This window comes from Dasypus novemcinctus, chromosome 4 (assembly GCF_030445035.2).
Source record: "Dasypus novemcinctus isolate mDasNov1 chromosome 4, mDasNov1.1.hap2, whole genome shotgun sequence".
Taxonomy (NCBI): Eukaryota; Metazoa; Chordata; class Mammalia; order Cingulata; family Dasypodidae; genus Dasypus; species Dasypus novemcinctus.
The window spans coordinates 145,625,766-145,642,614 of record NC_080676.1 but is presented as its reverse complement, the minus strand read 5'-3'; the positions used below and the strand labels follow the sequence as shown (position 1 = coordinate 145,642,614).

The 16,849-nt window shown below is 36.1% G+C and overlaps 1 long non-coding RNA gene across 1 annotated transcript; it reads left to right on the top strand.

Annotated features, from left to right (window-relative positions):
• Positions 1 to 284: 284 nt before the first annotated feature.
• On the top strand, positions 285 to 16,388 carry LOC111766623 (uncharacterized). The gene is made up of 2 exons (XR_002798613.3): positions 285 to 382; positions 13,781 to 16,388. It is a non-coding gene; the product is annotated as an uncharacterized lncRNA (long non-coding RNA).
• Positions 16,389 to 16,849: the final 461 nt, after the last annotated feature.

Here is a 16,849-nt window from a genome sequence, read left to right as displayed (position 1 = left end):
GGGGATGTCTTTATGTAACCTCTTTTTCTTCTTGCTGTTGATTTTTTTATATTTTATTTTAAAATTTTATTATTAGAGAAGTTGTGGGTTTACTGAACAATCATGCCTAAAATACAGGATTCTCATATACCATCTTATTTTCATTTATTTTTTATAAGGTATGGGGGCCAGGGATTGAACCTGAGACGTAGTAAGTGGGAAGCCAGTGCCCAACCACTGAGCCACATCAGCTCCCCTCAGTTGATTTTTTCATTTGTTTGCTTGTTATTTTTGTTTTTAGGAGGCACCTGGGAACCGAACCCAGGACCTCCCATATAGGAAAAAGGCACTCAACCACTTGAGCCACAACTGCTCCCACCACCCTATTATTATCACCATGCAGGTGAGGTATATATATAATTGATAGCACATGCTTATAATTGTACTGTTAACTATAGTCTATGGTTTACCCTAGGCTTCTGTGTTGGGAATTTTCATTTTTAACAGTATATCTAAGTGGGATTTCAAACATCAGTTTACAGTTGGAGTAGGTAAAATGCATAGAAACAAGACAGTGTAAAAAGATTCACACGTGAACTCTGGACAATGCCAAGATATGATCACTAGTGTTTGTTGTGCTTCTTTCTTGGAAAAGGACCTTTGCTTCCACTTGTGGAACCCTTTCCTGAACTGCTAGTATAATTTCAAGTTTCTAGTTCTGGCAAAAAGAAGGAAAGTACTGCCACTATCTTCTCCAAACCAGGGTAGCAATCTGCAAGTCTACATCAGGGTATCTTAGTGACTTTTTTCCTTCTTAAAATTTGGTACCTTTGTAAGGAAGGATTTAGGTCAAAGAAAAGAGATCTTTTTTTGTTAGCATGGAGGAAGAAATGCTGTCACTTTTAATTGTTACAACATGAAAGCATTGAATAGCCAATAGAAGAAGCATTTGCAATCATGATCGCATTTATTTGTGCAAACATCAAAATCGCTTTCCAACATAGATTCATGGCAATACTCTGAAACAAATGGAAGTATGTGCCACATTTATTTATATAGCAAAATGGCAAAATGTTCTCCAATCTTTTGCACATACATTACACACACATCAAATATAAACACTATGTCTATATTGAAATATATATATGAATATGTAGCAGATGATTGCATTAAGAAAGCAATTCCCTTTAGCATATCATTTGTGTGTGATTTATTTGCATGAAAAAAGCAACATATGTCTTTGTTCAGAAATTTTTAATCAGAAAAGTCACATATTTCTAAGATTTATAAATGATTTGATAAGTGATCCCTTGAAAAGTTAAATATCAATTTCAGGATATTGCTGACCATCTCACAGTTTCTGCTTGTTCTAAGTGTATTTTTTTCTCTTTAAAGTTTCTCAAAGAATATAAAACTGGCAATCTTAGAAACTGGTTATCTGAGTCCAATACGAGCTCTCTAATAGTTTTTTCTATACTCTTAAAAACAACTGGAGTCATCCTCAGCCTTGCTCTTACGTAAATAAGGCCGACTGGACAAGGTTTATAGCATCACAAAGAATGAATCACTGCTCTTTTTATTTATGTTCCCTTCCTAGCTATCTCTAGAGAAAGAACTTTTTTGGCAGTCTTCCCATTACTTTTTCAGAATCCCTGACCTCCGTGCCCGCCAACTGTGCACCCAGCACACACACACACGCACACACTTCACTACTTCTTTATACAATACACAGCTTTATTTCCTTCGAATACTGTGATAGCGTCTCAGTTATTATGCAACCTCCATGTCTTTTATGTCTCTTCCTGCATAAACAGTCAGCTTTTGGTGCAGTTGTTCTCTGGCCACTTTTTAAATAGTAAAAATGCATGCATGCATACATACATACATGTCAGCTTTAAAGAATCGAAGAAGGCACAACTCTTTTTCTGAGGAGGTAAAGTTTCCTTCACCTCCCAAAATCTTTGCCCAAAATCCCAAGGCCCATTGTGGTGGCTGAAAGAACAGTCAGAAGTCTTAGAACAAATTCTGCCCCTCTAATTTCTTAAATATAAAGAAAAGAAAAAAAATATATATATATATATATTTTTTCTGGCTTTAAATACCATTATCCTGTTGAGGATGCTCAAATTTTTAACTTCATCTTAGAACTCTCTTCTGAACTCCAGACTCATATTCAATTACTAATTAGAAACTTCCACTTGGATGTCTAAAAGCATTTCAAAATTAGCATTTCCGAGATTGAACTCATCTTCTTTTCCCATATACCACCACCTTTGAAAAATAAAAGAAAATTTAAGAAAGATTGCCTCTCTGGCAGTCTTCCCCATCTTAGGAAATGGCTCTTCATTTTTGCAAGTCCCAGTTCAACCTCTAAGAAGTCATCTTTCCTAGGTATTTTTTTTTTGTGCTCCACATCTGGTCATCAGCAAATACTATTGTCTCTACCTTCAAAATACTTCCAGTCCCCAGCACTTAATACCACTTCTACCGCTACCATCCTACTCTAAGCCACAACCATCTCTCACCAGGGTTATTAAAATCATCAGAAAACATGTCTCCCTTTGTCATGATGATGAATAAAGAAAACCAAAAATTCTGAGGGTTGGGCCTTGTATCACACCTACTCTGAGGGAATGGGAGAAAGAAGCAGTGGCAACAGAGGAGATAAAGAGGTAGTAGCTGAAAGGCAGGAGGAGACCATGAAAATGTGGTGTCCTAAAAAACAAGAAAGGGATTTCGACCTGGAAGTTTGAGTCTATATCACTGAGGTCAAGGGTAGTCAGAATATGAGGGAAAAGAAAAAATACCAGGAGAAAAGTCATATTTTCTTCCTAGACTTGTACCTGACTCTGATTCCTTAATACAGTTTTTACATTGATTGTTGAAACTTTCTCATGCTTTCCCTTTGACCCTAATCACTCCCCTTTCATTTGAGCCTCCAATCTTGGCAAGAATCATTAATCTATCTAGTGAAAATGTTCTTTCCCTTATATAATCACCAAATCTGCTCTGAATTAAAAAGTCACTGACAACCATATAGAACTAAATTTCAAAATACTGATTTTCCAAAACAGATTTCAATGTTATAGACTTAGCAGGCTTGCAAGAAATAATAGGGAAACAGAACTATAACTAGAGAGGAAATTTTGTTTCTTTCACTCTGGACAAAAGTGCCATGGGATCAGTGCCATAACAAGCCATATTGATAGGGCTGATGCAAAAGGAAAAATCAGTAATACTGATCTTTATTTAAATGTTTGATATTTTTATTCATCGTGGATTTCTTGCAATAATTTAGATTTTTAAAATATGCATTAAATATGATTTGTCTTTATTACTGAGTTTTTGATTCCCTTTAAATTTAACTTGGTGAGTGAGGCACTAATTGGAATTGCGCACATTTTATGGCAGAGGAGAAAATGACAAACATACACTCAAAACAGAGCTGGCAATACCCACAGTTCCACCTAAGTGAGATTATTCAATTCTCTTAAGCCCTTAGATAGCCATGCTTATTATTAAGTAATCCTGTTCACCCAGCCCATCACTGATTCATACAAGGTTGGACATCAATAGTAAACATTTAACAGGTGAACTATAGTCTTTGAGATGGTCTTAGACAAAATCCTCTGTCCAATCGGGGATAAATTGCATCAGAGAGATTCTTACACTCCAATATCTGAAATAAGAATGTACAGGGAGGGGAAGGAGCAAGACGGTGGCAGAGTAAGGAGCTCCAAGAGTCAACTCATCCTACAGGACCATTAGTAATCATCCAGATCTATCTAAAGCACCTGTTTGGGGGTCCAAGAGTCCAAAAGAGCATCCTGCAACATCATTTAAAGAATGGAAAGAGGAAACTACCCATTTTCAGAGAAGATTTGTGAGCAGAGCACTCCACACTGCAGAGGCTGGTGCCCATACTCCACTGGCAGCACAAGCTGCCTCAGGAGCTATTCTGTGGAAGGAGCTGGAACCTCCATTTCCCACAAAGTGGGAGGAAGAGATGGCACAATGCTGGTAGGGACTGGCTTCTTTCCACCCAGATCAGATTGCAGTCTTAGCCTAGACCCCAGTCCCATCTCCAGCAGGGAAGAAGCTGGGGAGACCTGCACCAGCCTCTCTGGGTAATTGCAGGCAATTTTACCTGGCACAGACTGAATAGTTGGACACCTGGGCCTCCATCCCTGTACCCCAATAAGATAGGGGAGGAGCTGTGTTTCCTCAGCCTCTCTGGGCAATGGCAGGCATTTTTAGCCCACACGAACTGGTTAGGAGGGGGCTGGTGTTTCTTCAGCTTCTTTGGAAAACTGCAGGTGCTTTCAGTCCACACAGACTGGATATATGGGCACCTGTAGCTCCATCCTGCCTCCCAATAGGATAAGAGGGGAGCAGTGTTTCCTCAGCCCATCGGAGCAACTGCAGGTACTTTAACCTGCACGAACTGGACTACTGGGTGTTTGTAACTACTCCCCCAACCCTAACAGCACAAGAGAGGAACGGTGTTTCCCTAGCTTCTCTGGGTAACTTCAGATCCTTTCAGCCCATACAGGCTGAATAGTTGGACATCTGTAGCTCTGTTCCTGTCCCCAAGTAGGATAGGAGGGAAGTTGTATTTCCTCCGCTTTTTTGGGCAATGGTGTGGACTTTTGGCCTGCACGGCCTGGACTGTTCAGTGTCTGTGGATCCACCCCCATACCTAGTAAGACTGGAGGGGGCTGGTGTTTGTCAAGTCTCTCTGGGCAATAGCAGGAAATTTTGGCCTACATGGACTGAACTGTTGGGTGCTAGTGCTTCCATTCCCACCTCGTAAAGGACAGAAGAGACAGTATTCCCTCAGTCCCTCAGGGCAACTGGAGGCACATTCAGCCAACACAGATTAGATTGTTGAGTACTCCAGAGGGTCCCTCCCCACCCCTGGTATAGAGGGCACAGTGCTACATCAGTCTACCTGGGCAACTGCAGTCATTTTAGATGCACACAGCATAGATTATTGCCCATACCTGCAGCTCCATCCCCACCCCAGGCAGGGAAGGAAGGGATGTGAAGCTTCATCAGTCTCTCCAGGCAACTACAGATGGTCTTGGCTTCCCAGATTTGGATTATTACACATGGCTGTGGCTTTGTCCCTACCCCTGGCAGAAGAGAAAGGTTGGAGAAGCTTCATCAGTTCCTGGAGTAACACAGGCATCTTCAGTCTCCACAGCTTACAGCCCAACTACATCCTCAGCTCTTGCTACACAACCAGCAATTGAGAAAGAGTAAGAAAGACCTAAACTAAAGAGAGAAACTGCACCCAAATAAATACATCTAGTAAGCCAGATGCCAAGGCACCAACAAAAATTACAATCCATACCCAGAAACAGTAAGTAATGACCTAGTTAAAAGAATAAGATAAACCTCCAGATGATATAAAGGAGTTTAGACAACTAATCATAGATGTTTCAGCAAATATCTTTAATAAATTCAATGAGATATCTGAAGAGATTAAGGATATTAAGAAGACACTGGGTGAGCACAAAGAAGAATGTGAAAGAATACATAGAAAAATAGATCTTATGGGAATGAAAGGTACAATAGGTAAAATAAAAATACACTGGAGGCATACAGCAGATTTGAGGAGGCAGAAAGAAGGATTGCTAAGCTTGAAGACATGACCTCTGAAAACAAACATACAGAAGAACAGATGAAGAAGAGAATGGAAAAAATTGAACAGGATCTCAGGGAACTAAATGACTGTAAGAGATGTGCAAATGTATGTGGCAGGGGAGTCCCAGAAGGAGAAGAGAAGAAAGAAGAGACTAAAGAAATATTTCAATAAATAACATTAGAAAATTTCTCAACTCTACTGAAGGACACAAATATCCATGTCCAAGAAGCACAGCATACTACCATCCAAATAAATCTGAACAGACCAATTCTGAGACACATACTACTTGGAACGTAGAATACCAAATACAGAGAGAATTTTGAGAGCAGCAATAGAAAAGTGATATATAACACATAAGGGATACCTAATAAAATTAATTGCGATTTCTTATCAAAAACCATGGAGGCAAGAAGGCAGTGGTATGATATATTTAAGAATCTGCAAGAGAAAACCTATCAGTCAAGAATCTTATGTCCAGCAAGACTGTCTTTCAAAAATGAGGGCAAGTTTAAAGTACTCACAGATAAACAAAAACTGAGAGAGTTTAAAACAAAGAGATTGGCTTTGCAGAAAATATTAAAGGGAGTGCTACATCATGAAAAGAAAAGACAGGAGAGAGAGGTCTGGAAGAGAATCTAGAAATAAAGGTTATATCAGTAAAAGTAATTAGAAGTGTAAAAAAAGTGGTGAAAATAAAATATGAATGCTGAAACGAAAAGGTCAAAATGGGTGAAATAACTGCCTTAATAGTAATAACATAGAATATTCATTGATTAAACTCCCTACTCCAAAAGAAAAAAACCAAACAAACAAAAAAACAGGCTGGTGGAATGGATAAGAAAATATGAGCCATCTAAATGCTTTCTATATGAGACTCACCTTATTCCCAAGGATACCAAAAGACTGAAAGCCAAAGGCTGGAAAAAGATATTCCACACATTCAGTAACTAAAACAAACAAATAAAAACACACACACACAAATTGTTGGAGTAGCGATGCTTATATTAGATGAAATAGACTTTGTAAGCAAAACTGCCCTTAGAAGCAAAGAAGGACATTATATGCTAATAAAAAGGGCACTTCACCAGGAAGAAATAACAATCATAAATGTATATGCATGTAACCAGCATGCTCCAAGATACATTAGGCAAATACTGGTAAAACTGAAGGGGAAATAGATATCTCTGCAATAATATTTGGAGACTTCAATACACCACTCTCAGCATTAGATAGAACATCTGGGCAGAGGGTCAATAAAGTAACAAAGTGCTTGAATAATATGATAAGTGAACTAAACCTAATAGACATATACTGAATACTGCACCCCAAAGCAGCAGGATATACATTCTTCTCAAGTGCTTATGGATCTTTCTCTAGGATAGACAATATGTTGGGTCACAAAGGATATCTCAATACATTCAACAAGATCAAAATTATACACAGCATTTTCTCTGATCACAATGGGATAAAGCTGGAAATCAACAAGAAGCAGAAAAAGGGAAAATTCACAAATATATAGAGATCAAACAATATACTCTTAAATAGTCAGTGTGTCAGAGAAGAAATTTTGTGATAAATCAATAATTATTTTGAGATGACTTAAAATGAGAGCACAACATATCAGAACCTAAGGGACGCAGTGAAGGGGGTGTTGAAAGGGAAATTTATAGTCATCAAGCTTACGTTAAAAAAAAAAAAAGAGCTAAAGTCAATGACCTAACTACACAGCTGGGGGGACTAGAAAAGAACAGGAAACTAATTCCAAAACAAGAAGAAGGAATGAGATAACAAATATCAGAACAGAAATAAATGGAATTGAGAACAAAAAAATAGACTTAAAACCAAAAGTTGGTTCTTCTGGAAGATTAATAAAATCAACAAACCCTTAGCTAGACTGACAAAAAGAAAAGAGAGCAAATGCAAATAGATACAAAATGAAGGCAGGGATATTACTACTGACTCCACAGAAATAAAAAAAGATCATAAAGGATACGACAAACAACTGCCAAAAAACTAAATAATGTAGATGAAATGGAAAAATTCCCAGGAATGTACCAACAACCTACACTGACCCTAGAAGAAACAGAAAACCTCAACAAACCAATCACAAATAAAGAAATTTAAATGGTTATCAAACAACTTCCCAAACTGAAAAACCTAGAACCAGATAGCTTGACAGGTGAGTTCTACCATGCATTCAAAGAAGATTTAATACCAATCTTACCCAAGCTCTTCCAAAAAACTGAGTAAGAAGGAAGACTGCCAAACTCATCCTATGGAGCCAATATCACCCTAATACCAAAGCCAGAAAAAATATTAAGAAAATTACAGACCTATTTCCCTAATGAATATGGATACAAAAATCAACAAAATACTTACTGAATCCAACAACGCATTAAAGGAATTATTTATCATGATCAAGTGGGTTTTATACCAGACATGTGAAGGTGGTTCAGTCCAAGAAAATCAGCATAATACATCACATTAATAAATCATATGATCCTATCAATTGATCAGAAAAGGCATTGAACAAAATACTGCATAGTTTCTTGATAAAAGTACTACAAAAGATAGGAATTAAAGGAAACTTTCTCAACATGATAAAGACCATGTATGAAAAATGCCCAGCTAATACTGTATTCAGTGGGGAAAGATGGAAAGTTTTCCCATTGATATCAGGAATAAGACAAGGATTGTTCAATGTAGTGCTAGCAGTTCTAGCTAGAGCAATCAGGCAAGAAAAATAAATAAAAGGAATCTAAATTGTAAAGAAAGAAGTAAAACTTTTGCTATTACAGATTATATGATCCTATGTCTAGAAAGTCCTGAAAAATCTACAGCAAAGCTGCTGCAGCTAAGAAACGATTTCAGTAAAGTGTCAGGATACAAGATCGACACGCAAAACTCAGCAGTATTTCTATATATTAGTATTGCAATCCCAATAAAAATTCCATCAGCATTTTCTAAATAAATGGAAAACACAATTATCAAATTTATTTGGAAGGGTAAGGGCCCCAAATAGCCAGAAACATCTTTAGAAGGAAAAGCAAAGTTGGAAGACCATAACTTCTAGACTTTAAATCATATTACCAAACTAGAGTGGTAAAAACAGCATGGTACTGGCATAAAGATAGACACATAGACCAATTGATGGTTCAGAAAAAAAGCCTCACATCTGTGGTCAAGTGATGTGTGTGTGTGTATGTGTGTGTGGAGTAAAAAGGCTATTTGCTGTTTATAAATTTGTAAGTTTATTTCTGATTTGCAAAGATTATTTCCCCTTCCCCATGTTTTTAGAATTTCCTGTATTCCCTGTATTTCCCCATTCAATCTTGGCTTCCACAACCAGAGATTCATGAAGACCTTCTTTTTCTTGCATCTGTAGTTGAATACTTAGCAGCAGACATTAACTCCCCCTGGCCTGTCAAAGACGCATTTTTTAGCATTTCGATGACAGATACAGGTCATTAAATATCCTGCCATAACCTACAGAATTAAGTGGAAGAGAGTGTAATGCTCTCTCTCATCCTTAGTGGCAATATTATTCCAAATGCGTTTATCATTTGCAATGAATATAACACTAATGAAAGAAGTGTTAATGTGGGGAAGGGTGGGAAGGAATTGTGGGGAGTGGGAACTATGGGAAACTCATATTCTTTTGTGTAACATTTTGCATAATCTAAGTATTTTTTTTTAATAAAAAATATATTTTAAAAAAAAGATGCATTGTCAAGTGATTTTTGACAAGCCTGCCAAACCCACCCAGGCTGGGGAAGTTCAGTCTATTCAATAAATGGTTTTGGGAGAACTGGATTTCCATATCGAAAAGAAAGAAAGAGGACCCTTATTCACAACTTATACAAAACTTAACTCAAAATGGATCAAAGACCTAAATATAAAAGCTAGAAGCATAAAACTCCTAGAAGAAAACATAGGAAAACATCTTTAAGACCTGGTGGTAGGTGCTGCGTTCTTAAACCTTACACCTAAAGCACCAGCAACAAAAGCAAACCTGGATAAAAGGGACCGCCTCAAACGTAATCACTTTTGTAATTCAAAGGACTTTGTCAAGAATGTGAAAAGGTAGCCCACTAACTCGGAGAAAATATTTGGAAGTCACATATCCGATAAGAGCAATTTCCATTCTATATAAAGGAATCAAACAACTCAACAATAAAAGTGCAAGCAATCCAATTAAAAATGCACAAAATATTTAAATAAACATTTGTCCAAAGAAGAAATACAATTGACCAAAAAGCACACGAAAAATGTTCCGTATCACTAGCTATTACGAAAATGCAAATCAAACTGACACCACATAGAATGGCCATTATTTTAAAAAAACAAAACAGAAAACAGTAAGCACTGGAGAGGATGTGGAGAAATAGGAACACTCTTTCACTGTTGCTGGGATTGTAAAATGGAGCAGCCTCTGTGGAAAATAGTTTGGAGCTTCCTCATGAAGCTAAATATAAAACAGCCATATGGTACAGTAATTCCTCTACTAAGAGTATATCCAAAAGAACTGAAAACTGTGACATGAACAGATATCTGCACACCGATGTTCATAGTGGCATTATTCACAATTGCTAAAAGATGGAAACAACCCAAGTGCCCATCAACCCATGAATGAATAAACAAAGTGTGATATATACATATGATGGAATACTATGCTATAGTAAGAAGAAATTAAATTGGGACACATGATAATGTGGATGAATCTTGAAGACCTTATGCTTAGTGAAATAAGCTGAACACAAAAGGACAAACAGTGCATGGTCTCACTAATATGAACAAAATACGAAGAACATAAGCATGGAATTAAAATGTAGAGTATAGGTTATTAGGAGATAAGAGTAAGGCTGAGAAGAACTACTGATGCTTAATGTATATAGAAGTTTTAATTAACTTGACTGTAAAAAATGTGGAAATGGACAGAGTTGATGTTAATCCATTATACTGTATAGCAGCTTGTTTATAAATGGGATGGTGGCTGAAAAGAGTAGTCTAGGGATGTAAATGTCAATTGAAAGAAAGCTAAGGAACAGTCTAGGGACTGAATAACACAGTGACTCCAGAGGTGGAAGAGAATTGTGGTTGATAGTACAATTGCAAGATGTCCTTCTGTGAACTAGAATGAATGTATGTCACTATTGCAGGGTGGAGGGACTGTTAAGAGGCATGGGAAAAATATAATTAATGTCACCTATGGACTATAGTTAACAGCAATACTGTAATATTCTTGCATCAATGCCAAAGATGTACTGTGCTAATAATAGGGAGATATGGAAAAAACATACCAATGTGCGGTAGGGGACCATAGTTAGTGATAATAGTCTGATGATATTATCTCATAATCTGTAAGAAATATTCCACCATGGTGTGGTGTGTTCGTGAAGGGATGTTGCATGGGAATTCTACACATGTGCAAGATTCTTTTGTAAGCTCATAATTTCTGTAATAAAAATAAATTTTAAAAAATAATGGATGGGTTGGGTATAAAATACACCAAATGTCTTTCATAATTTGTTACAAATGTTTTACAACAATGCGAGGTATCAATGATGAGGTAAGGTATGACAGCCCTGTAGATTGTTATGCATATTTGTTTTGTAAGTTCACAACTTCTACTATACACTTATTGTTTATGTATACTCATGTATGAATGATACACTTCAATAAAGTTTTTAAATGGATAAAAAAGAATGTACAGAGAATCATGCAATTAGCAGTGAGTTAGAGAGTATATGAATCCAAACAGTGGTCATTGCAAAGGAAACTCTAGTTCGTAGGTACAAATAAGCAGAAGCTTTGAGAAGAGCATAAAGTAGTTGGAGGAAAGAAGAGAAACAAAAAGACAAAAGAAGTGGACAAATCAAGCTGGTAGTGAAACAACAAAATGAAGATCCATGACCTCTGCTTCTGAGAACAATGGTATATCCCAATTTCGTAACTCATTCCAGTCTTTCAGGCTCATGTTATTATGGACTGCGTTACATTATCTTGAACCATCCATCATGAGTCTGTTTCAATATTCCTAATTAAAACTCCAAAAGCAGAGCAGTAGGGAAAATGAAGAAGAAGAAGGAAAAAAAGCAATGACCTGAGAGACCTTATATTAGAAGAGTCAGAAAAGAAAAAGATCAAGAGAGCCAATGAATGGTGAGTCTTGTTTATAAAGAAAGACACTTTCTCATCCACATTAGCAAGGAATATAAATCAAAATATAAGCCAAGGGCCATTTTGAGAGCAAGAAAGAAGGGCAGGAGAGAACTACAACGGATGAAATCAGGGTCATTTGCTGACATTAACGTTGGGGAGGAGGGAGAGTGAGAGGACCTTGGATAGACTTGAGCATATGCTGGACATATGTAAGAAATGAATACAATTATCACTTAGTTGCCCTACCTGTGTTTTATTGGTGGGTTTTCATTTTAAGGAATTAAATTTATCATGTCGATTTTCTGTGTTTTCAATATCATAAAATATCCTAAACTTCTTTAGTACCTTCATTTTTATGTATCCAAGTCTTCAACCTTTTCATCCTGCCAGACAACCCAAAACATAGGCATACTTTTCCTCTCTTTATTTTCTCTCCACCTCCCCTTTCCCATAGTCCAAACTGAGCATAGTACATTTAAACAAATCCTAAGCCAAGTTCTGCTGTCAGTGACTTACATGCCAAGTCCTCCCAGAGACACTCACGCTCAGTTCCAGTTGCATCAATGTTGATTTCAGTGGCAGTTGTGCGTAAGAATACGATGCAGGAACTGACCCTGAAAGTCGTGTGTAGCAGTAACTGACGGCCAAATTTGGCCCAAACTTAGAACATCTACTTTTAGCAGAGTGATTTGTTGATAATATCCTTCGCCAACTTGACTCCTAGAGCCAAGGCAACTCAGGTTAGGAACAATTATGTAAATCACGGCCGAATACAAATGTGAAAACAAAACATAAACATACGTAACTGCTCAGACCACAAGCGTTAGCAGTCAACATTCTGGGACGTGAGAAAATCAAGCTAATGAGCTACAAAAATGGATACGTGGTAGAAAAGAAAAGGATTTTCAGAGAAAATAAAAAGAAGGCAAAATAGAAGCTTTGGGGTTGATGGTTCAAAGCTGGAGATAAATTCAGATAGCCTGTATATTATCAAGCTTGCTATAAGGTAAATGAATATATTAGTAACTTAAGTTAGCACAATAGGAGACCAATAACTTTGAGGGTCAGCAAAGAACTTTTGTTTTGCTCATGCTGTTATTTCATTCTAAGGAAATAATCTAAGGACTCACCCTTTAAAAATAAAAGGTACAAAAATTACATTTGTAGGATATTGCCTGTCAAGAGATACCTTTATGTGAAATTATCTGTTAAATAGAATAATCCTTAAGGAAGTGGAGGCAAAATCTAAACAAACTGTGATATTAGAGTCTTTCAAATATAGAGACAAATCTAAATTCATAACCTTCAAGAAAGTCATACTTCCCTATAAAGATATCATTTCATTAATGCTATATTTTGTTCAGTGGTAGCAAGTATATCCTAAGGAATTTATTGTTCCACTCATTGTAGAAAAGTCAGTAGAACAGGCTATTATATTTTTTAAGATTGATTTTGCTATTTTTAGAGTAAACTAAGCAAGCACATACATCTCAAAAAGAAATCGTTTTCAGAAAACAATAGCACAACTCTGGATGTCTCATGTTTAATACAATAAAGACAAAAATAATATGATAGATATCCTCTAGTGACTGAAGTCTTTTATGGAATTTTAAAGCAGAAATACTAAAAACAATTTATATTATATTAATTTTACAATGCAGGCCTTTAAATGATCAAAACACTGGATATAGATAGGCGATATACTTAAAATATTTCATTGGGAAATTTGCCCTTTAAAAAATATGTATTTTGTTTTCTACTAACGTTTTATCCTGGTCCTGACCTTTAGTTTTATTTTTCTTTTCGAAATGTGAAATATTTTAATAACATGCTATGTCTAAATAAATCATAAGTATTTAGCTTCTCTTCAGTTTTTATTTATTAGGACTTCTGTAAACATACTGTAAATGATAATTTTATACATAATAAAATAGCTATCACTAAATATTTCAGCAAAAATTACTAAATTTATTTTGTGTTGGTCCACAGGGAAAGATTTGGACCAAAGAGGAACTTCAGTGCTCAGTCTAAGGAAAAGCCTTACCAATAAGTGCTGTTGCTTCATGAAGAAGTGAGGTTCCAGGAATGTTCCAGAAGAGATCTTGTGGCCATTGGCCAAAGATGCTGAAGAGGAGATTTCTGCAATAATTTGACTTCCAAAAGTTTCTTCCAACACTAAGATTCTTTTAATTTATAACCTCTGTATTCATTTTATTAGAATATTCTATAATGTGGAAAATATTAATGTGCATTTTAGCAATTGACAGGTCAGTTTGTTAGGACAGATAAATTACTACCAAAACCTCAATTATAATTATTTGGTTATGTATTTCATATCTATGAAATCAGCATAGAATGAATTGTGCTTATAAGAGGAAAATTATGTAAAATTAAGCTGAAAAATGAAGAAAATTTTGCAGAAATTTCAGATAGGACCAATAGTGGAAAACTTTTTTTTTTTTAGTTACCGGAGGGTGGGGGGATGGATTGAGCTCCAGCACTCAATTGCTAAAGCCATATCTACTCCCCAGAAAACACTTTTAAATTTTAAGTAAAGAGCACATTTGTGTTGGCAAATAAAGGAGACTGAGATGTGAAATGGATAAAGTCTGCAAAGAACTTCACATTCTTATAAAAGGAACTTGAAGACGTTGAGCCTATCCATTTTAAGCTTCCTACATATTGATGAAACTCTAAATTCAAATATTTATTGTTTTTAATATAAAGCAGAATCCTTTAGCTTTGTCTTCACAAGAAAAATTTCATGGTGTTATAAAAAATTAATTCACTCAGGTGTCTGAGCTATTGAATGGTTGTATTTGTACACATGAAATCATCCAAGTGGATAAATTTTTCTTTCTTTATGTGGACATTTTTTAAAAAATCTTATCTCAATGTATTCATTCTAATATCTCATAAGCCTTGCACCTGACCACACTGGTAAACTAGATTGACTGGGTTTAAGCTGCTCATTTTACAAATTAGGAAACTGGCATTTCCAAGGCTGAGGAATTTTTCCAAATACAGTTTTTTAACATAACAATCAAATATTCTGGTTGGTTGTAGAAAAATATCTTTGTGCAGACAAGGACAAAAGTTTAGGAAAGACATCTGAATCAATACTGTGAGTTAGAGCAGTCTGAGAAATACGGATACAACTCATAGTTTGCCAGGAAGTCTTGCCGAAGATTCCGTCCACCAACAGTTTGTCATCTGAAAGAATCATTGTTTCAAAGTATACCTCAAATGTGTCCCCACATGGTTGGGATTAAACAAGGGGAAGCAAGTATATTTCATAGCTGAGACATCTGGGTTCTGCAGTGGACTCTCCTAATGTAAGGCTATGTCTATAAAGTTGAGTTTATTTATGCTTGATTTCTGGTTGTTGAATTTCCTACCTGAGTGTTGGCAGATAAATTACTTTACAGAATCCTCTCAGGCAAAAATTCCTACTCCTAAATTACGATATTCTGAATGAAGAATGAGGGTAGGAAGAAAAGGACTGGCACAGGAAGAAGTCATGGAAAGCATAAGGTTGAAAATAGTCATCCTACGTGCAAAGGAAAATACCAGATGAAAAAAGAGACAAGTTAAGGACTCTTTCTCCTGATTTGTATCCCTCACAGTTCCAGTGCAGAAATGCACATTTATTAACTCATTGGAAATAGGTCCAAGGAGAGAGGGCCTTTGAAACAAGTAGAATTGGCAGGACACAATCTACCCCAAGGTAAGGATAAAGAAGAATAGAGGGAAAAAAAACCATTAGAGACAAATGCAGTAGGAAGATGATGTGATCTGGAGATCCCTAACCCAACCTCAATGTCCCTTTCTGGTTTCTTGCTGGTAACAGAGAAGTTTGGGCAAGATTTGGGAAAGGTTTTGGGAGCCAGAGTTCATTTCTTGAGGCACACACAATTCATTCTGCACTAATTAGTTCATACTCCATGGACTGTCAGTGTACTAAACTTTTCTTTGGTGGGAATGTACAGTTCTTCTTTGCTCTCACCTCCAAAGGGCCACTTTAACTTACAAAAAACTTTCTAAGACCAGAGCTTGTTGAGTAGACATTCAGATTACGGCCAACTCACCCAGAATTATCCTGGCTAAATCAAAATGTTTTCCCCCTACTCAGGTCTCCCACTACCAAACTCCTAGGACAAGACATGACAGCAGTAGTTAAGTAAAAATTTTTATCTCTTGATAAAATTCCATATTGAATAAATTTAAATTCATCTCTAAGTGAGGGTTTCTGTTCTTAAGTCTCCATGTCTCCATGATTCATTTTGGGATTTTTCTTAGGCATTTTTTTCTGACAGGGCCAATCTTACAGACTGCCTTGAAAAGGAAGTTTCCTGAGTGATGTTTTCTATAAATTCTCTTCAAAATTTTCCTACCAAGAAATTTCCCTAAGACAATGTTCCTATGAATAAAATCATACTCTGTCTGCCAAAAATCATCATTTTGGAAAAAAAAATAACATCTTAGCAACAATCTTTTGAGTCTTAGACTCTGAGAGAACATTCCAGAATATAGTCAATGTAACACAGTTAAGTGGTTTCCTTCTAGCTATGGAACATGATTAAAGTATTATATAATATTGTTTTGAGGATTATTTAAAAAGTCATTTGGGGAGGAATGGTTTTTTCTTTGAGTTTAAAATTGTTCAAAGGCAATCTAAATGTGTGTGTGTGCATATGTGGATCCTTTGGTATTTGGAATCTATCTAAGTATACTGGTTATTTTAAATTAAGCTTGAGTTTTTGAGTCAGACAGAACAGAATTCCAGTGCTGACCCTGCTACTCATTATCAGTATGTTTTTGATTAAGCTACTAAGCCTTTGTAAGTCTTAGCTTTTTCATCTGCAAAATGGTACCACTGAACAAGGTTATTTGATATATTTAAATTAATATGATAAATATATGAAGTTCTGTGTGTAGGAGTACTCAAACCTAAGCTAACTTTTTATTTATTTTAAAATGATTTACTTCAAACACAATCATTATAATACTTTTCTTAGGGCAATTTTAACAAATAATATTATGGGGAAAATGTGGTTA